The sequence below is a fragment of the Bombus vancouverensis genome, chromosome 9 (genome assembly GCF_051014615.1).
Source record: "Bombus vancouverensis nearcticus chromosome 9, iyBomVanc1_principal, whole genome shotgun sequence".
Lineage (NCBI taxonomy): Eukaryota > Metazoa > Arthropoda > Insecta > Hymenoptera > Apidae > Bombus > Bombus vancouverensis.
In genome coordinates, this window is record NC_134919.1 from 8,822,363 (window position 1) to 8,831,070 (window position 8,708).

The following is an 8,708-nucleotide window of genomic DNA, read 5'->3' on the forward strand; positions in this document are numbered from 1 at the left end:
ACTAGTTTAAAATGAACTTCATTAGTTAATAATTAACGTTCTCGCTACGTAGCTGTATTATTATAATTCCAATAATATTTTATCATTTGCATCGATAGAAATTTGTTGTATTAGATAAAAATAATAAGCAGACGTAATAATTATTAATAAAAATAAATATACGTTCTTCAAAAATGTGCCAATTAAATTGGTAATTACTATAAAGAAGATATGGCGTCTCGAAACAGTTAATAATTGTATAAATTATGTTTGCTTACTTACTTAAGCAATTATAAACTGCAATCGTTCCGAATTAGTAAGTAACATAAAAGTAGTTTACTTGACGCGTAGTCACGCGAACTTACAAGCTCATTAGCAACACGTCCAATTGCACGTTCCACGACGGCGCGGCGCGGCACATAAAGACTCTACTGAGAAATATCTTCTCCCTAATCGCAGAACGTCTACATGTTTGTTGATTATATTTCAAAGGAGATGCTTTATGCAATGAACAGCTAAACGAGAAAGTAGTCCGAGAAAAAGGTATAATCGATTTATATCGAATACGTGGTTCAACTGCTCATGCAATGCTCGATCGCTCGCGAGTTTGACCTCTTCGTTAGCATCCTATTTCTGTTTTAACAGATGCACATGGTTAGAAATCATAGAAATTGTTATGCTTGTTTTCGTTTAATACAATTCGAAGCATTTATGGCTGGAAAAATCAAGCATTTAGAAGTATTAGCACGTTCGAAACGTATTTGCTACCTATCGATTTCGAAGTGTCTCGTGCGTATAAGTAGAGAAAATGTTACATTTCTTTTTTTTCGTTCAAACCTATACCGATTCGGTAAATTTTGTATATTGGAATTTCCAATTTACGAAAAAAGAAAGATCATACTTGATTGCAGGTTTGTTTTAATCTAAAATCTAGGAATAATATAAATAATTCGTTTTGTACCAACGTCGTGATAAAATAAAATTACGCATAAATAGGCAGGCGATATAAAATGTACAAAATATAGACACACATACATTTCTATATAATTTCCAAGTTGCATGGTGTTGTAGGAGATTACTTTCCTCTGGCAGTTAAATGCAATAACTTTAAAATAGCATTTTGTGAAATGATTATTTATAATTCACTTTAAGAACTCCAATTTAGACGTGACAGTCTTCCCATTAAGCAATATACAATTTCTTATTCAAAACTTCGCAACTTTGCGAGTACGGCCAGTGCATATCGGATTCCTTATTAACAGGCGTTCAGAAACACATTTTCAGAATATTCGTTACCACAGGTAAGAAGTATTGTATACGACTTTTTTCTTCAAAAAATACTCCTTTCATTCCCTGTCCTAATTTGCAATTTTTTTAAATCCTCTATAAAATAGGACGGTTACAAGAAATTTTATTATAGAAATCGTACGAAAACTCGGAGAAGTGAATTTGTCCATCAACTCGGAGATTCACCATAAAGGGATCGGTATTGAATTACAGGACGAATAAACGGTAATCGAGTATTCCGAAGTTTTATACCAACTGTGAAAAAGTCCGGTCGATCCCGGACCGAATATTTCCTTTATCTTTTTCAATTTATCAAAGAGACAAATCTACCTCGTGAAAGCCATTGAAGGTGTCGAAGTTAAAGTACTTACATTTTAGCGTTCCGATAGTCGCCGATACGGGGGTTTTGATTATCCGGACGTTCACGCGGAGACGTGTCCAAAAAAAGGTAACGTCGATACGTCCATAGAAATTACCCGTTTCCCTTGCTCATTTTCGCTTTCTGTCCCGTAAATTGTGTGCGACGATAAAAATCAGGAAACGTAGCTCGCGCTTAAGACTCGTCTAGGTTGTCGTTCCCTTGGCACCATTCGCGTGGAACTAGCTACCAGATTCCGTTCACGAGATATCGAAAGGAAACGCACTCCGATAAGGAACTACGGATCGCTATTCAACGATCGTCGATCTGTGTTTCTCGTTTCTCTTCCAGGTTCTCTCTCACTCTCTCTCCCGCCCTCTCTCTCTCTCTCTCTCTTTCTATCTTTCAGTCTCCTTTCGTCTTTTTTTCTACCCTCCTCTCTGGCTTCTGTGTGTATTTTCCGGGAGCGGGTTTCGCGAGAATGAATGGACACTTTATCCTACGTTGAATCTGAAACACGCCGTTCGGAAAGCTTTGCTCACACGGACCCGGATAATTTCTCCAGTTATCGCGATGCTCCGCCGGGGCTTTTACAAAAACGGTTACTCGACGATGGAGATAAAGAGGAGGCACACGGTGGAAAAAAACCGTGTGCTCTTTTCGACGGTGAAAACAGTTCGCACACAGGCCGGCGGCATGAAAACCACGCGCACAACCTACTCGTTAACGTAGGAATTGACTTTCAATTACCGGTATTTCAAAAGAGATGAAACATTGCCGAGCTCCAACTTTCCATACTGTATTGTCAACCATACAGAAATTCACCCTCTCCCTCTCCGTTATCGTCCAATTTTCTGCCCGACAGCGACACAAACTCGGTTCAAAGTCGAACTTTATCCTGCTCTGACCATTCCAGAGAAATTTAATTCTCCACTCTGTAGACCGCGCGAATCTATGCTAAATTTCCCTCACAGATAAAATAGTAACAAGAGTGTATTATAAACAAGTAGGCAACATTTTTTTTACAACTTATCAAAGATCGATCGACAAATTTATTATCTTGCTATATGCTTAGGAATAATAATTGGTTTATTAACAAGATTAATTATTCGAATATTACGTTATACTGCGATTAATGTAACAAAGTTAATGTATATTGCTTATATTTTATAAAACAGTAATTGTTCTTACTGAAATTTAATATGTATACTCCAAGATAATATTTCGAATTCTATAAGAATTGTAGATCACGGTCTTTTCTAATGAAACTCTCACCGATTTGTTAAACGTGAATAGAATCTTAAGGGCAAGTATTTAAGTAGAGACACTTTCAGGGAATTCTTCTCGCTAAAGTCCGAAAGGTATAAAACAATACAACTGTTGCATCACTCAAAGTTCACCAGGAGATGGAGTCTGAAACTAAAAGTGTTCTTCTACTAGCCAACACGGTGTTCTTCATTAGTCAACAAGTGTCTCTTTGTTCTACAGATTTGCCACAAGGGGCTCCTGTCATTATCGTGAAATCTCAGTTTCCTTATACTTCAGGCTAATCAGATTTAAGTAAACTAACTTGCACAGTGTTGAAGATACTCTTAAAACAATGCTGTAATAAGCAGTTGCTTTATCCTTATACACCTTTCATTATGTTACTTCCAGTGTTGTTGTCGAATATAAATTGTTAATGTTAAGTAGATGATGGCTACCTTAGGTGATAATTGATGTAGACTGCGGTTAAGTAAGTTAGTAAAGTTATGGCTCTTTGCCAAACTTAGACTAATGCACTTGTAAGTCTATTGCATATGTCTGGTGTCCAGTTTATAATTTATCAATATTAATTAATTCTCATTATAACAACAATAAACTAATAAGATAATAAAACTAATTAAATTACACTTTATAAATTAGAAATCAATATACTATTTGGCATCAAATAAAGTTTATAATCCATAACTTTTTAATTCATTAATATTCTTTTAGTTGGTAACTTACTGTGCAAGAGGGCCCTGATTTAAATATCAAATCAGGCAGAATAGATTTGCATGGCTCTTAGCGTGTTATTAGGATAAAAAATCTAAAATTTCACTTATTATTAGCTAAATTGGAATGCTAAATGCTTACAATTCTTAAATTCTCCTAAATTAATTAATTCAATATATTTTTCGTCTTAAAGAAAAATTCGCCTTGTAAACAGAATAATTTACTTTTTTCCACTTCTAAACTAATGCTTTATTTATAATTATGCAATTAATTTATATTCTCTTCATAATTAATATTTCCATCGCTCACATTCCATTTTTCGATTATTTTAGAACTTTCAGCGAAAACTTAGAGAGACCATACGCGAACACATGAAATATTTAGAGAAGAAATCGAAATAACGAGCGATACAATAACAGACCCAGCCAGGAATTAACTTCTACACTAGCGAAATTAAATGGAAGCTTTCATGGATGGCGTTTTAGTGCGTTCTCGTGTAAAGAGAGTGGGGAAGGTTCCAAGCAAAATATGCGTACACAGACATTAATTGTTTATGTTAGGCGTACGAGCAGAAGTAGTGGCGAAGTTTCCTCGTTAAAATTATTTCAAAAGGAACGTTTCGTACATTTATCACCAGACGAAAAAAATTCCGCGCAAGGTAATTAAAACGCAACGACGTTCTACGCGAATGCATTTATTTTCACGAACAATCTTCCAGCGAATCCTCTTATCTTTATATGGATCACAAAACGGCCGGCGAAGATGAATAGGCTCCCCCCCCCCTCTCTCTCTCTCTCTCTCTCTCTCTCTGTGGTATGTCGAGTGTGCACTTTTGCCTCACATTATACTTTCTTCTCCTTAACTTCGAACATGTCACGACAATGTTATTTTTTTAATCCACAAAACCTTCATAACAGAGTTCGTAATCGTGGTTTTGTGCAGAGTTTTCTGGAAAATTTCTGGAATGATCTCTTTCTTTTTTACGCATAACATACTAATGATCATCAGGATTTGTGGTTGTTGGTAACATGGCAAACAATTGTCTTGACATCTTACAAGCAGTAACTCTCCGTACATTTCCTGCTTTGTTTCGTTGTGGCATGTAGGTACTGCATGTTTTCGTTCTCGCAGATTTTTTACCTCGTTTTTCCGTGAAAAATGAAGCAACATAAGCGGAGAGTAATTGCAAGACTTATTTTAAACGTGGTAAAACAGTATCAAATTTTTTTTAAGTTAATGCAATAAACTTACGATAATTAATAAGGCAAATGGTACACAACGTTTAGAAAATGGTATACTTAGGAGATCTCTGATAGGAGAAAAGATTACGTGAAATATATTCTTTGACACTTCTTTGACAGTAGAATAAAAAACACGACTTATGTGTCTTAATGTCATCGCATATCAAAATTTTACATTTTAATAAATATTCATCTAATCAATTAACCTTAACATAATTAATTAACATTAACATTAATTAATTTTTCCAGGGAGAGAGAAAGTCCTAAAAACAATGTACAGAAAAAATATAAAATGATCTATATATTGTTAACGAGTAAACCAAAACGTAATAACGCACGATAGTAAGATGTAATGACTATGAGATTATGAATCAGAATGGGCGTGCATCTGGCCAGAATTTCAATGAAAAAGGAATCAAGTGAAATCTCATTTTCTTCATCGTGATGGCACAGACGTACATAATCGAGACCCCGCCGCGACTTCCCCTGAGAATATCGTGACTCGGATTCGCCGATCTTGCACACTTTTCGCGGCATTCCCTACCCCCGTGAGGCGAAACGAAGTTTGCGGAACGGTTCCTCAGACTTCGAGGCTCTTAGGGCTTCCCTCGTAGTTCCACGGAACTACGCGGATTTTCCGTTTTCACGGAAAATGTTCAGGTTGCACGCGAAAACGTGTGCACAGACTGATATACCTATATACGAAAAAAGGCGCCGTCTTATGTACACATTACGAGGAATTACGTGATGATTTAAGTAAACGTAAACGGATGATCCGTCAAGAGGATAAAATTGATCAACGGAGGTATGATTGACGATAAATAATATGCATAATAAATTTTCACCGAATTGGTCAGATTGCAAGGATTTTATATTGAGTAGGATACTAATAGAATAACACATTAGAAATACCTATGTGTAAATATTACATTATGTGAAAATTAATTATAGCTTTTAAATATTTAAATATTTAAATATAAATACTCTAAATTTCAAATTTTAAATATCCAATTATTAACATTTATTTCGTATAACAAATTGAAAATATATATATGAAATCTTATTATTTTTTCATTCTGAAAATTGGAAGTCGCATTATTATGATGCTAAATTTAATATAGGGTTTTAAACGTCACGCAGTCAGATCAATTTGATTCTAGTGAAATAGTGATGTAGCGAACGCTACACTATGGTCTTGTAATAATTGGCTAACTCTACTTCAAACTAACATCATGTGAAAATAGAAGGAAAATAGAAGGACCAGAAGAACGATTAGGTATTTACTTTTCTAGCTTTACAATTGTTTAAAACTAAAGAAAATTTAAATTTCTCATTAGTTTGTAAGAAAATTACAAATATATCCTTCTACAATAAAATTTTATCCGTACAAATATAGAATTGATAAATAATTGATAAATAAATAATAAATTGATATCATAACTATAATAAATTTGTTCTTTTTAATTAAATGTGTAATAAATCGTGTTTACACAGATTGGATGAATCGTTGTATACTTGAAAATAACAAGCGATAAGCGTTTCAAGTATCGTCAGAAACTCTTTCAGTTAGCGTTTTGTAAGTTCTCGCATCCACGAGACAATAAGGAAAAAAGGGAAGTTCCGATCTCTTTTTCGTTCGTCCGTAGATACTCCAGACGAAACTGTCGTTGAATCCTGAGGGAATATCGTGACTCGCATTCTACGATCTCACATACTTTTTCCCACGCGACACGAAATGAAGTTTGCGGAACAGTCGCCGACTGAGGCTCTTGGGCTTCGTAACTTGCTTGTAAGTCTCGCCGATTTTCCATTGTAAAGAAAAACGGCCGCCTAATGAGACTCGAGAATTCAAGACGACCGTCGAATTTACTTAAAACGAGGCTTTTTAAACTACTATCTACGCTTACACAATTAACTTTTTACATTCACCAAACCCTTTAGAAATAGCACAAAAATTATCGCGTAATTAGTAAAAAAATATTTGTAAAAATGTAAAAACGTTTTACTCTTCAATGAAATTAAAATGTTGTAAATCATTAAAATATACAGTAGCGGATAAAAGGGAATCTAAAATTGATTCGTTATGAATTTTAGTAACTTTTATAATAAACATGTTTCGCCATATTGCTAACAGTCGCTTATCGTATATGCATATGCAGTATATATATATATTCGTTCATTACCTTTATTAGATATAAATGCATTCTGTAAAATTATAATGTCTTCTTCTATTTCCTATTTTATGAACATTCTGTTGCCTTTCACTATATGTGTACAAGTTTGTGTAATCGTTGCCACTGTTTGTTGTGATATTAAAACATAAAAGTAAGAGAGTGCCGAGGTAGATATGTAAATAAACACACATATAAATGTCGTCGAGTTCGACTATAGGAAGTCAAAAGTCAGTTGTGCGGCCGAGGTGCGCATCGGGAATATGCGCATTTCACGTGATATCGATTTCACCTTCGACAAAGCGCACAATGTCGATATCGATCGCACAGTCTACAGAACGACGCAGCGCGGGACGGGGCGACTCATTTCTGTTTCGGTTGAGTGCGCGACACTCGAATTTCGCGACAAAGGGAATTAATCTCATCGTTTTTCTGTGTAAGTGCGAATTCTCGTTGTACGAATATATAACGCAGCTTATTGGCTTCATCCGCCGTACAAGATTTCGCCCGAGAGCAAAAAGTGAGTAGACGAGACAATCCATGTTCACAGTTACATGCATCGACTCTGTGTGCTATGGTGGATGTGATTTCGTGCCAGAGAGCCTGTCCAGCGAGGATCTTTAAACAGCCGGGAGGATAACAGGGAATAAAGGCAAGGTAGGATACTTACATTTTACATTATCTTCTATGGAGGCTCATCGGGGTCTCTCTCATTCACTTTCCCGCTTTTCACGTCTAGCATATGTAGCTCCATAGTGTGTTATTGGCAAGGTTAGGTTTCGCGATAGAAGCGTCCGCCACTTTTAAAAGTTGACAAATTTAGTCCAGAAACATATTTCGGTAAGGCAAGGTCCGAAATAACTTTCTGGCGCCCAACCAACTGGAGTAATTTAAAATATGTATTGTAAATTACTCCAGTAGGCGCCATTTTGTAGACCAACGTTTTATGCTCGAGTGTCATAGTCACGTATTACCGAATCATTTTTGTTTGGAAATATTTTCACTCGATGATCAGGTTTATATAAATCAAAGTTAGCTACATTTCGTAATTAATAATTCAGTATATATACAAATAGATTATTAAACATCATTTAACTATTCTTATATGGTGCAAGAAAATATATATATCCCTATATTATGTTTTACAATTTTATATAATTCAACGAGACATTAAATTACACAAAATTTAGAATTAATTTATCATTACAATCTTTTTGTGGTAATAACAATGTGAAAGTTTATCGAGTTCACACGGTGTTTATAGTGGTTAATGTTTTAACATTTTTAATTTTTCATTTTAAATGCATCTTGAGATGCTTATGTATTATCTAAACAATTTTCAAACTCTATTTTCTCTGACACAAAGCATCGTATTGAAAAATATGATTTTATATTTTCGATTTACTTTTGTGAGCAGAATTACATACCTATATCATTTTTGATTATACCATTTGTTGTAATATAGAGAAGTATGATAGAGTGTTAATACGCGACGTAATCAGGATATAATCAACGTTAATCTATGATCATTACGGAAATCAATATAAATTATATCGTTATCGAAATAAATGCTGAGAAATTTCTCCGTACTGTTTGCAAAATAATTTGCTGCTTAAAAGCGGTTTCGTACGCGGCTCTAGTGCTAAAAATTTGAACAAGCGTGGCATTCGTTTTCCACACACTAATTTTCTGGCG